General features: G+C 48.3%; 1 long non-coding RNA gene across 1 annotated transcript; it reads left to right on the top strand.

The window, feature by feature from the left end:
* Positions 1–84: 84 nt before the first annotated feature.
* Positions 85–26,544, top strand: LOC125631133 (uncharacterized). Its single transcript, XR_012667317.1, has 3 exons — positions 85–199; positions 21,323–21,378; positions 24,597–26,544. It is a non-coding gene; the product is annotated as an uncharacterized LOC125631133 (long non-coding RNA).
* The last annotated feature ends 47 nt before the right edge of the window (positions 26,545–26,591 follow it).

Raw genomic sequence — 26,591 nt, 5'->3', positions numbered from 1 at the left:
TGAACCACAGGGCTAGCTGTCCACACCTCCCCCCCCACCCCCCACCCCCCAGCAGCCAGTCCTCCCCGCTGGTCTCAGCTCGTGCCTGATAGGGGGGTTTCTTTCAGAGGGGCTGCACGGGAACCACATGGCCCCGCGTATACAATGCAATGCGGGCCGGGGGCTTGGCATGCCTGGAAACAGAAACAGATCTTCTAGGGTAATATCCCCCCCCCCCCTCCGCCCCTGGGAGATTTTGCAAAATTTGGAGGCGAGCAAAGGGGGTGGGCTCGGAGGAGGGGGTGGCTGCCTTCGAAAACCGGCTCCTGGGAAAGGGGGAGCAGGATATTTTTGAGTGGGTTGGGGTTTTATTCTTATATTATTATTATTATTATTATTATCCCCTCCCCCTCCCCCCCCCCCCAGTTCTGAAGTTTGCGCCTGGGGAGGGAAGGGGGCTCTTGACGGGGCCGAGGATCGGCCTGTGGAAGCGGGGGTGCAGGGGGGGGCTGTTTAAAGGGGGGGCTGAGAAAGAGCGGGATCCGAGCCCGGGTGCTTTGCTGGCTCAGGCTGCGCAGGGAACCGACAGACCCAGGGCACCAGGCCGCGGTCTGTTGGCCCTGGCGCCGCGCTTCCCCCGGGAGGGGGATTTAAACTGTTCCGTGGCCCGCAGGCTACATTGCTCCTCGGGCCCGCTAGGAAGCGCTTCAGGGCTGTGAAGCGAGGGAGCTGCGCAGGGCCCATCGAGGCGAATGGGTGACTTACACTTTTTTTCCAGGCTCTGCACATTTGCACAAGTCCCGCTACTGCCGGCGGATCATTTCCCCCTCCCCGCCCAGCACTGCATACTCAGGGTCCGCTTTGCTGCTGCTTACAGCCTGGCTCTGGGTGTGGAGCGCAGCATCACAGAAGATCAGGGCTGGAAGGGACCTCAGGGGGTCATCCAGTCCAACCCCCTGCGGGACCCATCCCCAGATTTTGCCCCAGATCCCTAAATGGCCCCCTCAAGGATTGAACTCACAACCCTGGGTTTAGCAGGCCAATGCTCAAACCACTGAGCTATCCCTCCCCCCCCCGAAACAGGGCCAACACCCACTGTCTTTGCTGGGTCATCACCATGCCGCTGGGAGGTACTGCAGGCCTATTAGCCCCACATCACAGATGAGAAACAGTTCCACAAAAGTATTTAGGCTCCTAAATCCCTTTGAAATCCATGGGAGCCTAATGACAGGTTTCAGAGGAACAGCCGTGTTAGTCTGTATTCGCAAAAAGAAAAGGAGGACTTGTGGCACCTTAGAGACTAACCAATTTATTTGAGCATGAGCTTTCGTGAGCTACAGCTCACTTCATCAGCTCATGCTCAAATAAATTGGTTAGTCTCTAAGGTGCCACAAGTACTCCTTTTCTTTATGGGAGCCTAAGTACCTTTGAAAATCTGGGCTTAAGTGACTTCCCCCAGGTTACACAGGAAGCTTCAGGCAGAGCAGAAAGTTGAACCTGGCTCTCTGTAGTCTCCAGCTAACACTGGGACCAACCTTCCTGTCCTGAGCATTTGTGGTCTGGGTCCAATTTGACAGTCTAGGCTGGGGTGACTGTGTCTGTCAGCATGTGCGGTTCTGATTCGCTCCACTGAGGGGATTTACCCCTCTGGTGTAAATGAGGAAACAATGAGGCTCTGAGTGCGTTTGTACATGTATGCGCACCACCAAGGAAAGTGCTGCAAGACGAAAAGCAATCCTTTCCATTTTATTGTTCTGAACAGACCTCTGGGATTTGTACTAAGTGCAGAATTTCTTTGGCATTTAAGCATAAAAACCCACCCAACCGAACAACAGGAATAAAGGGGAAGATCCTCAGCTGGTGTAAATTACTAAGGATTTGGCCCAAATATGTCTCACATCAATAGGCCTCCTGACCCGCTTTCCTATTCTTGAGCCGACATTCACACAAGCTTTGGAAAATAAAACAATCGCTCGTCCTCCAGTTTCTTCCTTGCCCTTGGATGGTTCTTTTTTCACAGAAACGAAGGTTCCATCTTAGAAAAAGTATTTTCTGCTGCTCCTCTGCCGATTTCACTGTGATGGCGTGTGGATTGTACCCACATCTTCCCTGCATACTGCTTAATGCAGCCCCAGGCTTTATTGATCTGTGGGGGAAATCACTAGTAGCCACTGGCCTGACATAAACAAGCTTGTCAATTGCATTGTAAACCAGAAGTGTTGCAAGACTTATTCCCAGAAACGGAGTCAAATAACAAAACCTCAATGAGCTAAGTGGGAGAGTTGGACTATTTTGCTTTGTTTTCACTTGGCTATTGGTAGTTGTGGCTTATGTGTAAAGCCAGGGCCAAAATACACAGGGTGGGCCTTGGCTTTGCCAAAATTTACCACCACGAACAAACAGGAAAGTAGCTGAGCCTTGTAACTGTATTCTTAGGTCTTGCATATAAATTCAGGTAGTCCTGAGGAGTTGGTGTTTTCGTATAGAAAATGAGTGTTCATAATTGCAGAGAGTGGGGAAGAACCCTTATATTTAGGGTCCGATCCTGCTCACAAATGTCCCGTTGACTTCAATGGCCGCTGGACTGAGCCCTGGTTGAGGATATTGTGTAGACCTGTTTCTTTACCGCGTGTTGCACATAAAACCTACAACAGAGGGGAATTTGCACATGCCCAGTAACTAAAATTTGCACATGCCCAGAGTCAGTAGAAAGAAAAGGAGTACTTGTGGCACCTTAGAGACTAACCAGTTTATTTGAGCATGAGCTTTCGTGAGCTACAGCTCACTTCATCGGATGCTCATGCTCATGCTCAAATAAATTGGTTAGACTCTAAGGTGCCACAAGTACTCCTTTTCTTTTTGCGAATACAGACTAACACGGCTGTTACTCTGAAAAGAGTCAGTAGAAACATTTCCCAGGTGTGAATGACAATGGAAGGTGAAAAAAAAAGGGGGGGGGAGGAGAATGAAACAGCTGGTGTAAATCTGAAGGGACTTCACTGATTTCATGACTGTTACTCCAGATTTACACTGGTGTAACTAAAGGGAGAATTTGACTCTGAGGGCCTGAGATATTTATATGGCCCCCATCCCCACACAACAAGGAGCATCTCACGCTTTTCAATGTGTTCGTTTTGTAACACCCCTGTGAAGTGCAATGATCCACATTGTACAGATGGGAAAACAGAAGCATTGACAGACTAAGGCCCAGATCCTCAAGGTATCTGAAACCAGTGGGAGCATCAGAGCTTAAGTGGCTTGCCTAGGGCATACAGGAAGCCTGTGGCAGGATCAGTGATTGAACCTGGGTTCCCAAGCTAGCACCCTAACCAGCCTTCACCTCTCTCTACTCTGCTACATCAGTGTAATGTCATTAAAGCCAATAGAGAGAGGCTGGTTTAGACCACATGGAGCTCTGGGTCTTCAACATCAGAAGACAGAACAAGGAGCAAGGGTCTCAAGTTGCAGTGGGGGAGGTCTAGGTTGGATATTCGGAATCACTATTTCACTAGGAGGGTGGGGAAGCACTGGAATGGGTTACCTAGGGAAGTGGTGGAATCTCCATCCTTAGAGGTTTTTAAGGCCCGGCTTGACAAAGCCCTGGCTGGGATGATTTAGTGGGTGTTGGTCCTGCTTTGAGCAGGGCGTTGGACTAGATGACCTCCTGAGGTCCCTTCCAGCCCTGATATTCTATGATTCTATGATCAGTGGAGTTACACCGGTGTGATGGAGCAGAGAATAAGTACTCTTCTCTGTAGCGTCTTAGATATATAACCTCCAAATCCGGTGAAGGCTGTGACTAATAACACAATGGCGCTGCAGCAGAGGAGCTGATCTAGATGGTCTGGGAGAGACCCAGCCACACACCGTCTTCTTATGCAGATGAATCTTCTTAACTGAGGCCCACGCTGGTGGGAAGGGAAACAGAGCACTGAAGTGGTCAGCTGGAATATCAGAGGCTTAGCCGAGCACATCGTGCTGGGAGCTGCTCACTTTTATGGCCCAAGCTGCTTGAAAAATAGCCACCAATAAAAAGCCATAAAGCTTTGAAACACTGATGAAATTGTGTTCAAGAGCGGCTTTTCTCAGCCAAAGGGCACTGACAAAGAGGGGTGGCATATTTTATTCTCTCTCAGCAGCTTCCAGATCAAATTGACTCCATTCGCAAATCTAAAAAGGGTATTTTCCTAATTGCTGTGCTTTCATCTGCCTCTCTCGTGAACACCAGCCAGAAACATTCTGCGGGAGGACCTGAGAGGTGAGTTTTTTCAGTGATCCCCCGGAAGAAAAAAATCCATCTGGATCTCTTCGATATTCCTATCAAGACCTGAAGGGATCATTAGATCATCCAGTCTGACCTACTATTGTACTGTAATACAGGACACAGAATTTCAGCTAGTCAGTGCTGCACTGAGCCTAGTAACTTGTGTTTGGCTAAAGCTCAAGTTCTAGAAAAGCACCCAGTTTGATTTGAAAACATCAAGAGACAGAGAATCCATCAGTTCCCGGGAGTGTTTGTTCCATAAGAATGGCCCTGCGGGGTCAGACCAAATTGTCCATCTACCCCAGTATCCTGTCTTTTGAAAGTGCCTGATGCTTCACAGGGAATGAACAAAACAGGACAATGTATCAAGTGATCCATCTGTTGTCCAGTCCCGGCTTCTGATAGTCAGATTTCAATGGTTGATCACCCGCACTGTTAAAAAATTGTGTCTTATTTCTAATTTGAGTTTGTTTGGCTTTAATTTCCAGCCACTGGGTCTTGTTAGACCTTTCTCTGCTAGATTAGGTACCATTTAGTATCTGGTATTTTCTCCCTGTGAAGGTTGTTAGACACTATAATCAAATCATCTCTCAGCCATCTCTCTGACAGGCAAGACAGGCTGAACTTTTTAAATCTCTCACTGTAAAAGTATTTATTTTCCGCAGCATTCAAATTAGTTTTGTGGCTTTTCTCTGTGCCGTCTCCAATTTTTCAATATCCTTTTAAAATTCTGAGCACCGGAACCGGATATAATGCTCCAGTGTTGGTCTTTCTGTGGTTGTGAGTGATGGGAAGAAGGGGGATACAACTGGATCTGCTGGTTGAAAAACACAAATGATTTTTTCCTGAGAAATTGGGGGGGCGGGGGGGGAAGGAGTCATTTGCCAGAAGCATTTCCTGAAAAAACGTTCCAGTTTTCAAAATGCTGATTTTTGTGGTGGTTTCTGATTCTTCAAAACAACAGGAAGTTTCAAGCATCATGAACATTTTTCGTCATTTTTCATTGGAAATATGTTTTGCCAAAAAAAAAAAAAAAAAGAGGATCAACCAGCTGTTCTCTGCCGTGATTGCTTTATCTCCAGCCAGGTACCCCTGACCTGGGGTAGGGCTGTGCTCACCGCATCACGAACACCCTTAAAGGGGAGCTTGACTCATTCAGTAGCCACCTCTGAGCATGAAGCAGGACAAAAAGCTGCAGGGCCAGGAATGGAGGGAAGCAAACACCTGTGAGTACTGTGGGTTAACACCTAGTTAACTACTGGCCTGGGGCCCTACAGTCCCACCTGCCCTGCTGTGGAGAATGCACAACTGGACAACACTGAGCCCACTGGACAACACTGAGCCCCTGTGGCGAGATACCCGCTCCGTGCAGGAGAGGGGGAATTGTAAGGCTCCTGCAGGATAATTCAGCACCTAGGGGCCAGATCCTCCACTGGTGTAAATTGGTGTTGCTCTGCAGAAGTCAATGGAGTAAGGCCAGTTTACACCAGCTGAGGATCTGACCCTAGGTGGGCCATTTCTCCCTTTGCAGAAAGCCCTGGTATGTACTGAATGGCAGAGGTGACCTATTGCCGCAGAGGAGGGCAGGTACCACTGCTGGAAAGCACCTTTGTTCCTCCTCTTTCAGCAGAAGCTGCGGAAGCCCCTGTGCCACCCCGTCCTGCTGAGACTTCCGCTCCGGCCGCCTCAAACCTTCATCCAGCCCTAAATTGACAGCTGGGGAGAGAAAAAGCAGAGGCGCCTCTTGTGTGGATCCCGTTGTTTGCTCCCACAAAGCGAGGGACTAAACACACGGTGCCCTTATCTTGATCTCCCCCTTTGTTATGTACCTTCTATAGAATCAGTGCCAGGAGATCAACATGCAAAGCGAGACCTGGGAGAAGGTAGGGTGGCCTTCCGGACTCCAGGAATGTGCCATGCAAACCAAGATCCTCATCAGAGAGCGGCTCTTCTAGAACGAAGCACCCTGAAAGACACGGAAGCAAAATCCCTGGGTGAAATCCACACCCCGCTTAAACAGCTGTTGGCAAACAACAGTCAGGCTAGCCATCCCATCAGCCGCAAACCTGCAGCTCGAGTGCTAGCAACAGACAGCCCTGGTGACCAAGGCAGCAGCTGCAGCCAGCAGCTTCCCATCCACGGGGAGTGGAGGGCACTGGGGCATTGCCTACAGGTGAACAAAATCCTCATGTTGCTATTTTTCTTTGTGAACCATATCCTTTTCTTTTTGCATATTTAGCTTGTCCTTTACCTTCATTAACACTGGCAGTGTATGTGGCCAAGGGTCATTGGGGCACAGGTGTGTGTTCCACTCTCCTGAACTGATGGACTTTGTCTCCATCTGGTTGTATTTTCATAACCTTTAGAGTCCAGGGGCATCGATGTAGGTGTTTCCCAATCCTTCATTTCATTGGCAACCTGGAAAATGCCAGCGTTTGACTAAACAACATCTCAGCACAATGTCTCAGCAGATACGCTTTGCTAAACACCCGGGTCTGAACCCTGAGCTCAGCTATGCTGGTGATAATCCAGAGTGACTCTGCGGAGCCATTGGAGTCACTCTGGATTTACAGCCATGTAACTGAGATCAGAATCCAGCCCCAGAGTATGATCTGTCAATCACCAGACTAATCAGCCCTCCTGTCCAAAGGAAACCACAGGTTCCCCTCTCCCTGATACGAGATGGCAGGACGCACAAACCATTAAAATCCTCAGGAGCTTTAAGTCATCTCACCACTCCCCTGGTCCCCAGGGGAGCCAGTCTGGCCCCTCAGGTAACAGAGCAGACTGAAGGTTGCTCTAAGTTACACCGGCATGCGATGATAATCTAAGGGCCGTGACGCTGGCCAGAGGTCACCAGAATGTGGCATGTTCAGGCCACACCTCCTGGGCAGGGGAGACCAAAAAGGGGCATCAGAGGGCAGGCAAAGCTATATCTATGCCACGACCTGAGGGTTTTCCCATGCCAGGGAGCCCTCTAGAATGGCCCAGGATCTGTCCCGCAATTGTTTTCTAGTCACACAGAGGCAGGGCCGAAGGGTACTTTGAGTTTAGCTTGTTCGTGTTTCCTCCCACCTCCGAGGGTCATTCTTGATTTATGAACTCCAGTCTTTAAAGCTAGATTCCAAGTAAAGAGAAGTTTCCCTCATCCCCTCTCCGTCCCCCCCCCACCCCGCTGTTAATCATAGGTCAGCTGTGTTTAATGATTCACGTGCCTACAGTGCATTACCAAATAGCCAGGGAGCCCTCACAGGGTCCCTCTAAGAGGCAAAGAGATGCAGACAGGTACATCACAAAAGAAGTGGGAGCAGGAAGAGGTGGAGTGAGGGAGGGGCACGCTTGGGGAAGGGGTGGGAAGAGGCGGGGGGGGGCATAAAGAGGCAGGGCAGGGTGGGGAAAGGGTTGGAGTGGGTCCGGGCCTGGGGCGGAGCAGGGAGTCGAGCACCCGCGGGGAAATCAGAAAATCGGCACCTGTGCCCCTCACCCCTGGGTGAATCGAGAGCTTCCCAACCAGAGGGCCCTGGCTAACTTTGCCTGAGCATTGCGGCACTTAGATGCTTCTCTGACCCCATCCCAACTGAAAACGACATCACAATAAACAACTCAGCTGTTGCAACTTCCCCACTGTACAAGACTGGCTTCACACATTGCAGCAGTTCTTGATTACAAATGCGTTCTTGTGTGACGGGACTCAGAACTCGCAAACTCCACAACTCGTGTTCTCAGATTTGATCCAACCGTGTGCAGTCGCCTGTCTTTTTAATTTTAATCCAGGCAAGAAGGATGGGTAGGTGGCAATAGGAAATAGATGATCTTATCGCTGCCTCCAGGAAGAACCCTTGCTGAGTCATTCGGGGAGCAATGAGGGCTATTTTTACAACTGCTGAGCATGTAACTCAGTCCCTGCTATCATAAACAGTCATATAGTGTCTGTCCTTGCAAAGCACTATCTGTCTCCGATGAACTTGTTATATCAGGTGCATGGAGAGGGGAGTACATGAGTCTGCCATGCAGTCTCGGAACGGTATCATCTGGCCCTGGGCGAGGCTCCTAGGCAGTTCACAGTTCAGTTCCGATCAGTGCTCAAAGGTGACAGTTTGAATCTGCAGAATGTCGCTGGCAATCTTAAAAGGCATAGATTGCGTGAGATTGTTCCAGCAATCTACCTGGGCTGGAAATAATGCAAAAGCAGCCCCTCCCAGGGTGGAGTATCTCACACAATCCCACTGCTATACAGGGGCATTGGCCTTTACATTGAAAGCAGCGGAAGCAGTTTTGGCTGTACGTGTTCCCGCATGTAGGGGGCTATTTGCTGGTAAATGGCAAATTCAATGGGATGGCAGGGGGTGGAAATCAGGGCTCAATTTGGCCTTGACCTATGAACTCCTAGTTTATCTCTTTTAATATTTTCATGCTTTGAGCATCTAGCCTGAACCCAGCTCTAAACATTGGCAGATTCTGGATTCTGACCTGGCCCCTCACTCCATAGGCCCAAGCAAAGCCCTCTTTTCAAGCACCCCTGAACTCTAGGAAAACTCTGAACCTTTGGCTACAATGGGAGCTCATCTCCGCCCTCTGGGAATTTGACCATGAACTTCAACGGTCTCAAGCCCTTGCAAATCAGGCCCATCTGCAATCTCTAGGCTACTGCATTGAATCCAGCTTTGGTTTGGCATCACAGAGAGAGTGAGGAAGGGGTAAAGATTTGAGACCTGTCTGCTGGCCTGTGCATATAAAAAAGTCAGTTTTTATAATGAGTACTCTAAGCTCAATACCCTTTACATTTGCCAAATATCCTCACAAACTGATGGCTTTTTAAAGTCACCCTTTCCTTGGTGTGACTAGAATCCATGGTGCCAAAGTCTTTTTGTTGTCAGTCGTCGAGAAATTCTGTGGACTATTTGATTATTTCAGGTAATGTGTGATTACGGGCCATTTTCTCATTGTCCTCCTACATACACCATGGAGATAAAGGATTCTGTAGCAGACTGGCATAAAGAAATAAAAGCACGTGCATTCAGAGACTAGAACAGAGACTCTCAAATCCCAGCTGATTCAACAGTATCAGGGGTAAACTCCTTCCTTCCTTCTGATCTATCAGTCTTATCCACGTATTTCCTTTAAATTTAATTCATTAAGTTTCATAGAGTTTAAGGCCAGAAAGAATCATTAGATCATCTAGTCTGATGTCCTGTATCTCACAGGCCGTTACATTTTACCCGAATGCCATAATATACCTTTGATTTCAGAAAAGCTTTTGATACAGTCCCACATGATGTTCTCATAAGAAAACTAGGGGAATGTGGTCTAATTATTCTAAAGTAGGTGCACAACTGTACTCCAAGAATGGTTATCAGCGGTTCACTGTCGAACTGGGAGGATCCATCTAATGGAGTCCCACTGGGGTCAGTCCTAGGTCTGGTAGCATTCAGCATTAATGACTTGGATAATGCAGTGGAGAGTATGCTTTTAAAATTTGCCGATGACACTAAGCTGGGAGGGGCTGCAAGCACTTTGCAGGACTATAACAAGGTTCAAAAAAGAACTAGATAAATTCATGGAGGAGAGGTCCATCAATGGATATTAGCCAGGATGGTCCAGGGATGGTATCCCTAGTCTCTGTTTGCCAGAAGCTGGGAATGGGTGATAGGGGATGGATCACTTGATGATGACCTGTTCTGTTCATTCTCTTGGGGGCCCTTGGCATTGGCCACTGTCGGAAGACAGGATACTGGGCTAGATGGATCTTTGGTCTGACCCCGTATGGCCATTCTTATGTTCTTATGATCAGAATTCCAAATCATCTTGCTAAATGGGAGAAGTGGTCTGAAGGCAACAAGATGAAATTCAATAAAGACAAGTGCAAAGTGTTCCGTGTAGGAAGGAAAAATCAAATGCAAAAGTACAAAATGGGGAGTAATTGGTTGGGGGTAGCACTGCTGAAAAGGATCTCTGGGTTGCAGTGGATCCTTAATTGAATATGAGCCAACAACATGATGCAGCTGTGAAAGGGGCTTATTCCGGGGTGTATTAACAGAAGTGATGTATGTAAGACGCAGGCGGTAACTGTCCTGCTCTACTCAGCACTGGTGAGACCTCACCAGTGTCCAGTTTTGGGTGCCGCACTTTCAGATGTGGACAAATTGGAGAGACCAGAGGAGAGCAACAGAAACACTACAAGATTTTAACACCCGACCTATGAGGAAAGGTTAAAAACCAGGGTATGTTTGGTCTTGAGAAACGAAGACTGAGGGGGGAACCTGATAAAAGTCTTCAAATATGTTAAGGGTCATTATAAAGAGATCTGTGATGAATAGTTCTTCATGGCCACTGAAGGTAGAACAAGTAGTATTTGGCTTAATCAGCAGCAAGGGAAATTTAGATTAGATATTAGGAAAATCTTTCTAACTATAGGGATAATTAAGCACTGGAACAAGTTATCAAGGGAGGTTGTGAAATCCCCATCATTGGAGGTTTCAGAACAGGTTGGACAAACACCTGTCACATTTAGGTGTACTTGGCCCTGCCTCAGCACAGCGGGATGAACGAGGTGACCTCTCAAGGTGCCTTCCAGCCTTGCATGTCTATGATTCTATATTAAGCCCAGAGATTTTTAGACTAAACCATTTCAGTCCTCAGGAGAGCAAAAGGTGTGTCAGAGGGAGACACCGAGGTGCATAGGTGGCTTGTGAAAATATTCTTGTGGGGGCTGAGTGAAATGGTCAGCCCCCAACCCCTCCCTGGCATGTGTAGGTGGGGGGGGCAGGGGAATCGCTGTCTCTCTCTTGGCCTGGTGTGGAGGGGAGACTCCCTGTGGGGGTGAGAGCAAGCCTGCCCCACTCTCATCCCACCATGGGGCTGGGCCCAGGTCCCCACTCTGGCCCATTGTGTTGCCACATACAGGTTTGGTGGGCTCCTCTGAAGGGGGGGCCCTACCCATCTGACCCTTCCCCCCCCCCCCAAGAAGTCATGGAGAGGTGGGGAGAAAGCCCTGGCATCAGCATCCCATCTTCACTTTGGAGTGTTATGTGGGACCGGTGACCTAACGGGGTGAGGGGCCCAGTGGGCGAGTCATAGGGGACTGGAGCAATTGAAGGGACACGGGGATTGGTGCAGCGAGGAGTTGGGGGTGTTTGGGCTAATCTGTAGGGTAGATGGATATGGCTGTTGGGGGCAGCAGAAGGGCACGGGGGGCGGTAAGGGGTGGTGGAGTGGCAGAGGGTGGTGGGGAGAACATAGTTTGGGGCTGGGAAGGTTTTGAGAGGGGAGCTGTCTCGCTCCCTCCCATGCCGGCCCCCGCCCCAGCTCTGCTTGCATCGGGGAGGGAGGGACTGGCCACCGCTGCCCCTGGGACCGTGACAGGGCTGGCTGGGTGCTGGTCACACTCAGGATGGACTTTGCCTGCAGCACCATACTTGAGCCCCCAAGCCTCGCCTTGCTGCCTTGCTCCAGTGACTCTCTCTGCTCATCCTCCTGCTGGGCAGCCAGCACTGTTGCTGCCAAAGGTGCATGGGTGGTGGTTGGGGGGGGGGATGAACCCCTGTATAGCCCTAGCTACCTGCCACCTATGGTGAGTGTCCTGGTGCCTGAGGTCCCTGCAATGACAGGGAACAGATGAGGTGAAATCTACCCAGGTGAGCTGTCAAGGTTCCTCCCCCACTCTGAACTCCAGGGTACAGATGTGGGGACCTGCATGAAAAACCTCCTAAGCTTATCTTTACCAGCTTAGGTCAAAACTTCCCCAAGGTACAAAATATTACACCCGTTATCCTTGGAATGGCCGCTACCACCACCAAACTAATACTGGTTACTGGGGAAGAGCTGTTTGGACGCGTCTTTCCCCCCAAAATACTTCCCAAAACCTTGCACCCCACTTCCTGGACAAGGTTTGGTAAAAAGCCTCACCAATTTGCCTAGGTGACTACAGACCCAGACCCTTGGATCTGAGAACAATGAAAAAGCATTCAGTTTTTTACAAGAAGACTTTTAATAAATGATAGAAGTAAATAGAAATAAAGAAATCCCCCCTGTAAAATCAGGATGGTAGATATCTTACAGGGTAATTAGATTCAAAAACATAGAGAACCCCTCTAGGCAAACCCTTAAGTTACAAAAAAGATACACAGACAGAAATAGTTATTCTATTCAGCACAATTCTTTTCTCAGCCATTTAAAGAAATCATAATCTAACACATGCCTAGCTAGATTACTTACTAAAAGTTCTAAGACTCCATTCCTGGTCTATCCCTGGCAGAAACCAGCATACAGACAGACACAGACCCTTTGTTTCTCTCCCTCCTCCCAGCTTTTGAAAGTATCTTGTCTCCTCATTGGTCATTTTGGTCAGGTGCCAGCGAGGTTACCTTTAGCTTCTTAACCCTTTACAGGTGAGAGGAGCTTTCCCCTGGCCAGGAGGGATCTCAAAGGGGTTTACCCTTCCCTTTATATTTATGACACGCCCCCCAAATCTCAGCTAGGGTGAAACACTGGCTGGGATTTCTTCCTGGAGCTCTAGGAAAAACAGAGTTAATAAGACACATGCATCTCTAAATATACTACCAAGTACATAAAGACTAACAATATTTTCCACATCTCAAGGACGATTTTAACCAGTTGATTCTGGGAAACTTTCATGGGAGAGTGCATCAGCCACTTTGTTAGAAGCTCCTGAGATGTGTTGGACGTCGAAATCAAAATCTTGGAGAGCTAAACTCCACCGAAGAAGTTTTTTGTTAGTTTCCTTGACGGTGTGAAGCCACTTCAGTGCAGCATGGTCGGTTTGCAGGTGGAAACGCCGTCCCCAAACATATGGGCGTAGCTTTTCCAGAGCGTAGACAATGGCGTAACATTCTTTTTCAGTGACTGACCAGTTGCTTTCCCTCTCAGACAGTTTTTTGCTGAGAAACACTACAGGGTGGAATTCTTGATCAGGTCCTTTCTGCATTAAAACTGCTCCCACACCACGCTCAGATGCATCTGTGGTTACTAGGAACGGTTTGTCAAAGTCTGGGGCCCTTAGTACAGGGTCAGACATGAGTGTCGCTTTAAGCTTGTTAAAGGCCTTCTGACACTTTCCGGTCCACTGAACAGCATTTGGCTGTTTCTTTTTGGTTAGGTCTGTCAGTGGGGCAGCGATTTGGCTGTAGTGCGGTACAAATCGTCTGTAATAACCGGCCAAGCCTAAGAAGGATTGAACCTGTTTCTTTGACTTTGGGACAGGCCACTTTTGGATAGCATCCACTTTGGCCTGTAGGGGGCTGATAGTTCCTTGACCCACCTGGTGTCCAAGGTAAGTCACTCTGTTTAGGCCTATTTGACACTTCTTAGCCTTAACAGTTAGTCCTGCCTCCCTTATGCGCTCAAGGACTTTTTGTAGATGTTCCAGGTGGTCTGCCCAGGAATCCGAAAATATGGCCACGTCATCAAGGTAGGCGACTGCATATTCTCCTAATCCCGCTAGGAGACCATCTACAAGTCTTTGGAAAGTGGCGGGTGCATTTCGCAGCCCGAAAGGGAGTACATTAAATTCATACAGCCCGAGATGTGTGATGAAGGCTGACCTTTCCTTGGCAGATTCATCTAGCGGTACCTGCCAGTACCCCTTGGTTAAGTCCAAGGTAGAGATGAACTGGGCCCGTCCCAGTTTCTCTAATAGTTCATCTGTGCGTGGCATTGGATAGTTGTCTGGGCGAGTTACAGCATTTAGTTTACGGTAGTCCACGCAAAAACGTATTTCCCCATCTGGTTTGGGAACTAGAACCACTGGAGATGCCCATGCACTTTCAGAGGGGCGGATTACACCCATCTGTAACATATCCTGGATCTCCCGTTCTATAGCAGTTTTAGCTTGAGGAGACACCCGGTAAGGTTGGACCCTAATTGGGTGAGCATTACCTGTGTCAATGGAGTGGTATGCCCGTTCAGTCAGTCCTGGGGTGGCTGAGAACGTTGGCGCGTAGCTAGTGCACAGCTCCTAGATCTGCTGTCGCTGCATACGCCCAAGGGTCATGGAGAGGTTCACCTCTTCCACACCACCAGCACATTTCCCTTCGAAGTAAACACCTTCAGGCCACTCAGCGTCGTCTCCTCCCTGGGCTGTAAACTGACAAACCTTTAATTTTCTGGAATAAAAGGGCTTTAGAGAATTAATATGGTACACCTTAGGCTTTCGGTTGGAGGTGGGGAATGCTATGAGATAATTAACAGCTCCCAGGCGCTCCTGGACCATGAATGGCCCTTCCCACGATGCTTCCATTTTATGGGCCTGGAGCGCCTTTAAGACCATGACCTGGTCTCCTACTTTGAAGGAACGCTCTCTGGCATGTTTATCATACCAGGCTTTTTGCTCTTTTTGAGCATCCTGTAAGTTTTCTCTAGCAAGGGCTAAAGAGGTTCGGAGGGTGTTTTGTAGGTTGGTTACGAAGTCCAGAATGTTAGTTCCTGGAGACGGTGTAAATCCCTCCCATTGCTGCTTTACCAACTGCAATGGCCCCTTAACCTCACGGCCATATACAAGTTCAAATGGGGAAAACCCTAAACTGGGATGTGGTACAGCTCTGTAGGCAAAGAGCAACTGCTGCAACACTAGGTCCCAATCATTGGAGTGCTCATTTACAAATTTACGTATCATGGCCCCCAAAGTTCCATTAAACTTCTCCACCATGCCATTTGTTTGATGATGGTAAGGAGTGGCAACCAAGTGATTTACCCCATGAGCTTCCCAAAGGTTTTTCATAGTTCCTGCCAGGAAATTAGTCCCTGCATCTGTGAGGATGTCGGAGGGCCAACCTACCCTGGCAAAAATGTCTGCTAGTGCCTGGCACACACTTTTAGCCCTGGTGTTGCTTAGAGCTACTGCTTCCGGCCATCGGGTGGCAAAATCCATGAAAGTCAGTATGTACTGCTTTCCTCTGGGTGTCTTTTTCGGAAAAGGACCCAGAATATCCACAGCTACTCGCTGAAATGGAACTTCAATGATGGGGAGTGGCTGGAGAGGGGCTTTGACCTGGTCTTGGGGTTTTCCCACTCTTTGGCACACCTCACAAGACTGGACATAGGTAGAAACATCCTTGCCCATTCCCTCCCAGTGGAATGACCCCCCCAAACGGTCTTTGGTCCTGTTCACCCCAGCATGGCCACTAGGGTGATCATGGGCTAAGCTCAAGAGCTTGGCCCGGTATTTAGTTGGAACTACCAACTGTCTCTGAGGATGCCAGTCTTCCTGGTGTCCACCAGAAAGAGTTTCCTTGTATAAAAGTCCTCTTTCTATAACAAACCTGGATCAATTAGAAGAGCTGAGAGGCGGTGGGTTGCTCCGTGCCGCCGTCCAAGCTCTCTGGAGGCTTTCATCTGCTTCCTGTTCGGTCTGGAACTGTTCCCTTGATGCTGGAGACATCAGTTCCTCATGGGATTGTGGACCTAGGCTTGGTCCCTCTGGAAGCGATATAGGGGATGGAGCTGTTTCTGTTGACTGTGAACCGCTCTCCGCTGGTGCACTATGTTGGGATTCAGGCTCCGGCTGAGCCTCTTGTGTAGAGTTATCGGCTGCTGCCAGTTCAGGTTCGGTGGGGCCCTCTGGTGTTGAGGTTGGAAGTACTGGATTCAGTGCTGACACGGGGTCTGGTGTTGGTTGTTCGGCTGGTTCCGGTTCTAGGACTGGTTCCGTCTGGGTCTCTGGGACTGGATCCACTACTGCTGTTGCAGACATTGGCCTGGGGTCCGGGTCCATCACCTCTGACTGGGTCCTGATAGAAGTTTCCGGAACAGAGCTAGGCCTTACGGCTTGTTTAGCCTGGCTGCGGGTGACCATTCCCACCCTCTTGGCCTGCTTCACATGATTGGCCAAGTCTTCCCCCAACAGCATGGGGATGGGATAATCATCATAGACTGCAAAAGTCCACATTCCTGACCAGCCCTTGTACTGGACAGGCAACTTGGCTGTAGGCAAATTGAAAGAGTTGGACTTGAAGGGTTGAATCGTCACTTGGATCTCTGGGCTGATTAAATTGGGGTCCACTAAGGAAGCATGGATAGCTGACACTTGTGCTCCGGTGTCCCTCCACGCGGTGACCTTCTTCCCGCCCACACTCACAGTTTCCCTCCGCTCCAAGGGTATCTGGGAGGTATCTGGGCCTGTGGACCTCTGGTGTGATTCCGGTGCAATGAACTGTAATCTGTTGGGGTTCTTGGGGCAGTTGGCCTTTACATGCCCCAGCTCGTTACATTTAAAACATCGTCCAGCTGACGGGTCACTGGGGCGAGGAGGGTTGCTGGAGAACGGGGTGGTGGGACGATAAGGGGTCTGGAGGGTTCTTTGGGAGGTAGGTGGGGCTTTGGGCGGCCCCCGGTAATAGGGTGTGGTCTGGGGTGGTCCCTTCTGGTCTCCGCTCCAACTGCGACCAGTTTTCTTCTTCTCTGCCACCTCCACCCATCTGGCTCCAATCTCTCCTGCCTCAATTACAGTTTTGGGTTTCCCATCTAGGATGTATCTTTCTATTTCCCCAGGAACACCCTCTAAGAATTGTTCCATTTGCATTAGGAAGGGCAAATTTACTGGAGATTCAACACTTGCTCCTGATATCCAGGCATCCCAATGTTTCACAATGTGGTAGGCATGTCGGGTAAATGACATGTCTGGTTTCCACCTTAGGGCTCTGAACCTCCGACGAGACTGCTCGGGTGTTATCCCCATTCTGACTCTCGCCTTGGATTTAAACAGTTCATACTTGTTCATGTGTTCTTTAGGCATTTCAGCTGCCACCTCAGCTAAGGGTCCACTGAGCTGCGGCCTCAGCTCTACCATGTATTGGTCAGTAGAGATGTTGTACCCAAGGCAGGCCCTTTCGAAGTTTTCTAGGAAGGCCTCAGTATCATCACCTGCCTTGTAGGTGGGGAACTTTCTGGGATGGGAAGTGGTACTTGGAGAAGGATTGCTAGGGTTTGTTGGGATATTCTGCTGAGCCTTTATCTTCTCCATCTCCTCCACATACTTCCTCTCTTTTTCCTTCTCCTCCAGTTCTTTGTCCCTCGCTTCCATAGCTCTCCTGTGAGCAGCCGCTTGGTGTTGTTCTGCTTCTCTCGCTGCCTCCCTTTCTTGTTCCTTCTTCAGCCGCATGAGTTCTATCTGTCTTTCATGTTCCCTTTGTCTTTCCTCGGCCTGAAATTTGGCTAATTCCAGCTGTAGTCGAGCTGAGGATTTGGTCATTCTAACCTCTCTGTTTTTAACTAACTTTACACCCGAGGTTTAGAAATAAACAAACAAAACTTGGCTGTAAAATTTTGCTGTGCTGCAATAGAATACGTATTCTCTGATAGTGATTGTCAGCCTACAGAAAAAGACAATTCCCTTGTCTCTGCTCTGGGCCCAAATTAAAGCAAAAAAACCTCCAACTGCTTGGAAACCTGCTTACGCAGCCCAAAGAAAAAGCAAATGGGTAGAACACACACCCCCTATTTACTTTTAGGAAGAAAAGAAAAAAAAACCTCTGGGTTGGAAGACTGTGAATTTCCCTGCAGGAGTTAAGTACCCTGCCTCCAGGCAAAGAAAACCTGCAATTCACAAGATAATCCCCTTTTGTCTCTGCTTGGCCACAAAGCAGAGAGAAACCAAGCTGCTTTCAGTTTCAAAGCTGCTTTCTGGACTTCCTAAAAATTCCTTTTTAAAATCTGTATTTCTAGTTCAAAAAATCTCAACTGGATCTCAAAATGATTTCAGGTTAATCCCACCACTGTGCCACCATGTCAAGGTTCCTCCCCCACTCTGAACTCTAGGGTACAGATGTGGGGACCTGCATGAAAAACCTCCTAAGCTTATCTTTACCAGCTTAGGTCAAAACTTCCCCAAGGTACAAAATATTACACCCGTTATCCTTGGAATGGCCGCTACCACCACCAAACTAATACTGGTTACTGGGGAAGAGCTGTTTGGACGCGTCTTTCCCCCCAAAATACTTCCCAAAACCTTGCACCCCACTTCCTGGACAAGGTTTGGTAAAAAGCCTCACCAATTTGCCTAGGTGACTACAGACCCAGACCCTTGGATCTCAAGAACAATGAACAATCCTCCCAACACTTGCACCCCCCCTTTCCTGGGAAATGTTGGATAAAAAGCCTCACCAATTTGCATAGGTGACCACAGACCCAAACCCTTGGATCTGAGAACAATGAAAAAGCATTCAGTTTTTTACAAGAAGACTTTTAATAAATGATAGAAGTAAATAGAAATAAAGAAATCCCCCCTGTAAAATCAGGATGGTAGATATCTTACAGGGTAATTAGATTCAAAAACATAGAGAACCCCTCTAGGCAAACCCTTAAGTTACAAAAAAGATACACAGACAGAAATAGTTATTCTATTCAGCACAATTCTTTTCTCAGCCATTTAAAGAAATCATAATCTAACACATGCCTAGCTAGATTACTTACTAAAAGTTCTAAGACTCCATTCCTGGTCTATCCCTGGCAGAAACCAGCATACAGACAGACACAGACCCTTTGTTTCTCTCCCTCCTCCCAGCTTTTGAAAGTATCTTGTCTCCTCATTGGTCATTTTGGTCAGGTGCCAGCGAGGTTACCTTTAGCTTCTTAACCCTTTACAGGTGAGAGGAGCTTTCCCCTGGCCAGGAGGGATCTCAAAGGGGTTTACCCTTCCCTTTATATTTATGACATGAGCTCTGCCCCATGCTGCAGGGGAAGGCAAAAAACCTCCAGCGTCCCTGCCAACCTGCCCTGGGGCAAAATTCCAACCTGACCCCCATCAGTTTGACCCTGAACATGGGAGCAAGACATACCAGGCAGGCACCTAGACAGAAGGTTCTCTGCATCACCTCAGAGCACTGGTATACCGTCCAGTGTCCCACCTCCAGCTATAGCCAATCTCTTCTTCCAAGGAAAGCAACCCCCACCCCCCTAACACAGCTAGCCACTGGTGTATGGGGGGAGGGATCCCTTCCTGACCCCTACAGGTGAAACCCTGAAGCATGAGATTGAAGTATAGTCATGATCTTGCTGCACATGTTAGGAGTCACGTATATTATGGAAGGAAATGCAGCCAGCTATGGGAGCTAAATTTTGAAACCCAGTTTGCATCAGAAGCTTGGTGCAACCATTACTGACCACATCCTGATGCTTGCTCCATTCTGCTGCAACAGGGGGAGTGAAATATATGGTCTCATCTCCCCAGTTAGAGGAGGGGCTGGTTATGAGGGCTCCTTGCCAGCCCCAGAATTGGGGGACGGGGGGTGGGGGAGAAACGGCAGAGCTCCCTGTGCTCTGGCTATCCGCAGCTGGCAGACAGCTCCTTGGGGAGCCATTAGCAACTGGTGGGTGCTGCTGTAAATGCTGCTGAGGCCAGAGTAAAACCAATCTGCAGCCCTGCCCCCAGTGCCCAGAAAAGTTTGATACAGTTTCATGGATTCACACAGTGCAAGAAGCAATTGGGCCAAACTACCTTATTGAAAATAACTCCACGAGCCTGTTTGAAAGACACCCCAGGCCCGGCGGCTTGTGCCCTCAAAGACCCAGCTTCAGCTCTTAGCCCTGATTACCACCCTAAGCTGGGGAAGGGGGAGGTGGACTGTTTGGCAGCCCCCCCTCCCCCTTTTCTGGCTGTTGAGGGGCTCTGGAGAGATCACCCATAAAGACACCTGCTGAGGGTCAGTTTTAAAAGCGGGCAGGGTGGGAATCCTTGGGAGAAAATGGTGGGATGAAACATAACAAGCGAAAGATCAGTTTCCAACGTGAATGATCCTGGCTCGCAGGCCACTGGCTGGCTCTGGAGAATGGTGGTGGGCTTAGAGTCCCACGTAGTTGGTTCAAAGCTGGCCTCGGCTTGTAGTGCCTGTCTGCCAGCCTCTGTGAAATAAGCAGGTGGATTTGAGCCGGGTCTCTCCGAGCAGCTGACTGCCTCACAAGGAAAACCAGCAGCCCTGTTGTTGCACCCTTAACAAAGATGGGACAACATTGGGGTGGTCGTGTGCTGCTGAAGCAGCACCGCCCTGGTGTTAGCCACAAACCAGCAGCAAAGAGAAGAGTTTGTTCTCCCGTGTTGTTATTCCCAGGCCCTTTCCCCAGCCTTAAATGCACCTAAAACAAGAAATCCCCAGTGGCACTGTTGCCACAGGACCACGTCACTGCCGGTCAGCATCGGCTCAGTTACTTTGTTATCTTGGGTGTGTTCAGGCTTCAGTGGCTTTCTTATCAGACAATCTTTATTTTCCCTGGGATCTCATCCCGGGATAACCCTTTAGTATTTGCTGGGCTTGGGAGGCGGGGTGGGGGGCAGTTCTGAAATCTTCATATCAGACGCAGCATGCGACTGGCCTGGAGAAGTCCATTCCTACCTCCTCCGCAGTCGGCAGCAGATTGTCCTCCTCCTCTGCTCCTACTCACACTTATTAACTCACAATTGTTTTCCATTTTGAAATCCAGTTTATTCACAAGTCAGAGCCTGGAGCAGCCCTGGAAGCAATGCCTTAAAAACCACTGTCTTATTTCCGTTGAGCGGCTGCCTCTGTTGCTAGGAGTTGGTGCATGTGGATCACTAAATCAACTGGGATAGGTTTATATCTATGCATTTAAGGCCAGCGTTTGCATTTCACTGGGTCATTCAGCTCCATTCAATGGTAGGAGATGGGGCTCGATTTATGACAGGGAGGGAGTGTTGACTGGAATAGCAGGGGAAAGAGACTTGATGAGCCTGGAAGTTCTTTCCAATCTTGTGTTCCTATAGAACTTGTGATGGGACGTTATAATTTTGAGTGGCTTTTCTGTGTAAGATTCCCCTGTTTTTATTTTACCAGCCAGCAAACAGAAATCAGAGAAGGCTGACTTTAGGGAGCTGCTGGATGGTTCAAGTTTAGAACTGATAAAAAAAAAAGAAAAGAAAAAAAAAACTTTGCTAAAACTTTTGAAGTTGTTTCCCTTGTGCAGGGCTCAAAACCGAACAACCCCCGTTCCCCAGTATTTCTTTGAAACCCTGCTTCTCCGCGCCCCTGCAAACCCTTCCTGCCACTAACAGCAATAAAATGATGACCATGTGTGTGTAGGTGTGTGCATGTTTTTTAATTTTTTTCCTTTCAGACACTGAGGAACCTTGCCACAGTTGAGGAGGTTTCGAAAAGCAGAAGTGGAAAAAGGTGACCGTGAAAGACTTCCGACTCCTTTGCCATTATTCATGGCATTGCAGCCACTGGGAAAATGGGGCTGGGGGTAGGAGAAAGGAAGAAAGGGGTAAGAAAACCCAACCCCCCAACATTCCAAAGCTCAACACTGAAAATTCTTGGGTTTTGACAATGAAACCAAAAGCGGCCTCCCCCATTTAAGTTGTTGGTTTAGAAAGGATGCCATTTCCCCCTCCAGTTTGAGTGAAAAACTATCACCCCACTCTGGAGACGGACATGACACCTGGCACAGTGAGGGTGCTAGCTTCCATTCAGCTTGGGGGGGAGTAGCAGGTGAAAGGGTGGGTTTCCTGAGAAAGAGCATGGCCTTGTTTTTAAGGCAGTGAGACTCGTGAGATCTGGGTTCAAGCCCTGGCTCTGCCACAGACTTCCTGTCTGACCTTGGGCAAGTCATTTAGGCCCAGATCCTCACTGGGATGTAAACACAGGCACAATACTTTGTTTAAATTGTAATCTCTTTCGACAGGGACTATGTATCTGAACAGCGAGGAACCAAACAGGCCTGCAATCTTGCTTAGGGCGTCTAGGTGCTACTCTAGTATCAATAAGAACCCATTGGCTGTTCAGTGTTTGTCTCGTCTCAATCCAGTGCCTAGTACATATATTTCAAGTTTATTAATATAGTGGCTTAGGCTATGGGCCTCAGTGGGAGTTAGGCACCTAGATCTCTCTGGACCTGGACCTTAGCCTTAGGCCATAGTGTTCAACACAATAAAGGGTATGTCTGTGATGCAAAAAAAAAAGATACACCCACAGCAGCAAGTCTCAGAGCCTGGGTCTATGGACTCAGGCTTGCCAGGCTTCTGCTACAGCACTACAGATAGACATGTAACCCCTCTGCCAGGTGGAGCCAGCAGCAACCAGGGCCAGGTTCAATATCTAGGGGTTCCTTCCCATTGACACACTAACCCAGGAACTTATCCTTGCAACAAAGCCCGTTGCCAATTGTGCCCACATATCTATTCAGGGGACACCATCACAGGGCCTAATAACATCAGCCACACTATCAGAGGCTCATTCACCTGCACATCCACCAATGTGAGATATGCCATCATGTGCCAGCAATGCCCCTCTGCCATGTACATTGGTCAAACTGGACAGTCTCTACGTAAAAGAATAAATGGACACAAATCAGATGTCAAGAATTATAACATTCATAAACCAGTCGGAGAACACTTCAATCTCTCTGGTCACGCAATCACAGACATGAAGGTCGCTATCTTAAAACAAAAAAACTTCAAATCCAGACTCCAGCGAGAAACTGCTGAATTGGAATTCATTTGCAAATTGGATACTATTAATTTAGGCTTAAATAGAGACTGGGAGTGGCTAAGTCATTATGCAAGGTAGCCTGTTTCCTCTTGTTTTTTCCTCCCCCCCCCCCCCCAGATATTCTGGTTTAACTTGGATTTAAACTTGGAGAGTGGTCAGTTTAGATGAGCTATTACCAGCAGGAGAGTGAGTTTGTGTGTGTTTGGGGGTGGGGGGGAAGTGAGAAAACCTGGATCTATGCAGGAAATAGCCCGACTTGATTATGTAAAGAGTTGTCACTTTGGATGGGCTAGCACCAGCAGGAGAGTGAATTTGTGTGGGGGGGTGGAGGGTGAGAAAACCTGGATTTGTGCTGGAAATGGCCCACCTGATGATCACTTTAGATAAGCTATTACCAGCAGGACAGTGGGGTGGGAGGAGGTATTGTTTCATATTCTCTGTGTGTATATAAAGTCTGCTGCAGTTTCCACGGTACACATCTGATGAAGTGAGCTGCGGCTCACGAAAGCTCATGCTCAAATAAATTGGTTAGTCTCTAAGGTGCCACAAGTACTCCTTTTCTTTTTACAACACAGCACTGGCTCAAGCCCCCACCCAGTGACCTGGGAAAATTTACACACCACCCCTGGGCGCCTCTGAGAGGCAATATTGCCCCACTCGCAAGCACAGAGTCTGAGTGTAGAAAAGAAACTTTTAATAAAAGGAGGTAAGTAACTCGGTGTTAATTTGGGAAAACACCACAAACAGGGTTCATAAACACAAATCATGAGCAAAAGACCCACCCCCAAGTAGGTTGGACGGCGCCCTTTTCCCTTTTGGTTCTTAAGTCCAGCAACCCAAAAGTCCCTTTCACATGCCTGACTCTTGTCTGCACCCCACTCACAGTTGCTGCCCTTGGTCAGTGCAGGCCCAGAGTCTAGAGGTGATCTGCAGAGTTCACTCCCACCCGGGGGGGGGGGCGAATGGGGGGTTAAAGAGGCACCTTACTTGCTCCACTGGCCACTTACAGGCCACCTGCTCACTACTCCCACCATGCCCCTCCACCAGCCACCCAGCTGGCTGCTTATCACACCTCTCTGTTCTGCCCTTCTGGCCACTCATTTGCCAGCTGACTGTCAGTCACCATCTGCCAGGACCTCTGCACATCCCTCTCTCAGTGATTTTAGCTCTTAGCAGGCAGGGCAGAAACACAGTCCTACCCCAACTGGTTTCAGCTCTCATTAAGCAATTAAAATAACAAAGAGATTCCTAATGAAGCTTATTTAGCTCTATTATTTGAACAGTTGGGAAGAACAAGTTAAGCCAGTCTAGAGAGGATCCCTGGAAAGGGGGTTATGCAACCTCCTGACCAGGACCCCTGTCCCCACCCCTCTTACTTTCACAGGGCCATGTCCTCTCTGCTAAGGATGACCCTCCCATTTGGAACAGGTTAAGCACAGTCCTGCTTCCCTGTATTCCCATAATAATTACAACATTGGTAACCATATTTCAGTACCCCTGCATTTAGTACTAATTTGATTTGTGACCCAACACTAGCCAAGATGATTACAATGAGCAAAACACCGCTCCATCTGCTGAATATCTAAGCAAATCTAAGCAAAACAGGAGCAAACTGTATTTACATAACCACACCCAGAGTCTCTCCCCTTCCCAGCTAGCTGCCGGGGAAGCATTCACTCAGACCCTGCTTACAGACATGTCGATATTTCTGCTCAGGCTCTGAAACCCGGGGGTGGGGGGGATGGGTTTCAGAGCCCAGACTCTCAGAGCCCAGACTCCAGCGCGAACGGGAACGTCTAGCATGGCTTTTTCAGCGCCATAGCATGAGCCCGAGACTGCGGGCCTGGGCTCTGAGATGTGCTACCACTTTTTTATTTATTTATTTATTTATTTTTTTGCAGTGTAGATGTACCCACTTGTCAGAACAGTCGCTGTGTTAAAATCAGCACAGCTCAGTACAGTGAAAATACAAAAGTTACACATGAAAAAAGCAGCCCTCCCTCCGGGATCAACATTAAAGTCACAAGCCCTGCAGCAACACGCAGAAATTAAAACAGAAGTTAGAAATACATCACCCAGCAGATAAGACTTGGATCAAGCACGGCCGAGATGCCAGCATCTATTGATAAGATTTATGCAATGTACCTGAATTGCTTAACATGTTCCCTGGGAAAAATCTGGTAGTAGCAGACACTCTGTCCTGGAGCCCAGCATTGCACTCAATTACCTGTGAACGCGAAGATGACAACGGTGCACAGGGATGCTGTGAAGGCACGCAGACCAGTGGCAGAAAAGAGACTGCATCAGCTGGAAAAAGCAACCTCGACAGACGTGCAAGTTCAAGAAGTTTCAATTTATATCAGGGCTGGCTGGCCTGAGTAGCTAAGGGATGCTCAGGCAGTGACAAGAGACTACTTTGTGGTCTGTGGACAATGAAGCAAGTCAAATGGACTCCTGATTAAAGGCGATTGCATCAGAATTCCAAAACCAAATGGGAAGAGAAATCCTAAACCTCATTCATGAAGGACATCAAGGATTCACTAAATGCCATGAAGGGGCCATCCGCTCAGTTTGGTGGCCAGCCATCAGTAAGAACATAAATCTGCATGTGGTCATTGCAGAACTAACAGTCCAGACCAGCACAACACCCCTACCAGACAGACCTTGGAAAAGAATAGCTGCAGGTGTATGTGAATTCAGAGGACATCATTACCTGGATGTAGTGGAGTATTTTTCCAGGTCTATAAACATAATGTACTTGAAAGACATAACATGTTGCAGTGTTATCAAGAAACCGAAGTGTACTTTTGCTCACTTCACTATTCCAGAACAACCAGTGATGGAAAATGGACCATAATTTACTGCAGCAGAATTTAAGTTGTTCCAAACGAAATATTATTTGGATCATATTCCCAGCAGCCCACATTCCCCAAAAGTGAATGGAGAGGCTAAGAGAGCTGGAGAGACAGCCAAGAAAGTCTTACAGCAGGAAGATCCATTCCTTGTTCTTCTGAGTTACAGATCAACACCAGTAGCCGCTACTGGATGTAGTCCAGTACAACTCCTGATGGGAAGACTACTCAGAACTACTGTTCCAGCTTTGGAAAAGAACCTATTGCCAAAGTGGCTAGAAAGGAAGAGAGTCAACAAATCGGATAAAAAGGCAAAAAGAGCCTACAGACACTTTGACAATAGACATCACTTAGAGAACTGCCGGATCTAGAACCTGATGACTGTGTTTATATCAAATTGGATGAAGAAAAAGGGTGGACAACTCCAGCTCTTTCTCCAGAAACAGAATTCAAAGATCTAGACTGACAGTGGAGAGTTCAACAGAAACCATCAACATCTGAAATTTGTTCCTCAGAAAGAACTAACAGAGCAAATTCTACCAGTGGTGACTGCAGAACAAGGTGGCGGTGACTCAGAGATTCCAAACCAACCATAGCCAGTCATTGCAACTTATGGACAGCCAGATGACCATGTCGTTGTGCGTTCAGGTGGTGTAATTAGAAAAGCAGTATGATTCAGAGACACTTAGACAGATATGTACAGAACTTCAAAGATCGTGTGATAGTGTATATTTGTAAATGAAATGGTATGAATGTAGAACTTGGGGGAGGGATAGCTAAGTGGTTTGAGCATTGGCCTGCTTAAACCCAGGGTTGTGAGTTCAATCCTTGAGGGGGCCATTTAGGGATCTGGGGCAAAAACTGGGGATTGGTCCTGATTTGAGCAGGGGGTTGGACTAGATGACCTCCTGAGGTCCCTTCCAACCCTGATATTCTATGAATAAACTTAAAAGGGAGGATGTAATGGAATATTAAACTCTATTATGCTGTTCAGCCACTAGGTGGTACTGTGTGAGAAATACTTTATTTAGAACAACCTTAGCC

This window comes from Caretta caretta, chromosome 2, assembly GCF_965140235.1.
Source record: "Caretta caretta isolate rCarCar2 chromosome 2, rCarCar1.hap1, whole genome shotgun sequence".
Classification (NCBI taxonomy): domain Eukaryota; kingdom Metazoa; phylum Chordata; order Testudines; family Cheloniidae; genus Caretta; species Caretta caretta.
The sequence above is the reverse complement of the archived record's forward strand: the minus strand, read 5'-3'. Positions and strand labels throughout refer to the sequence as shown.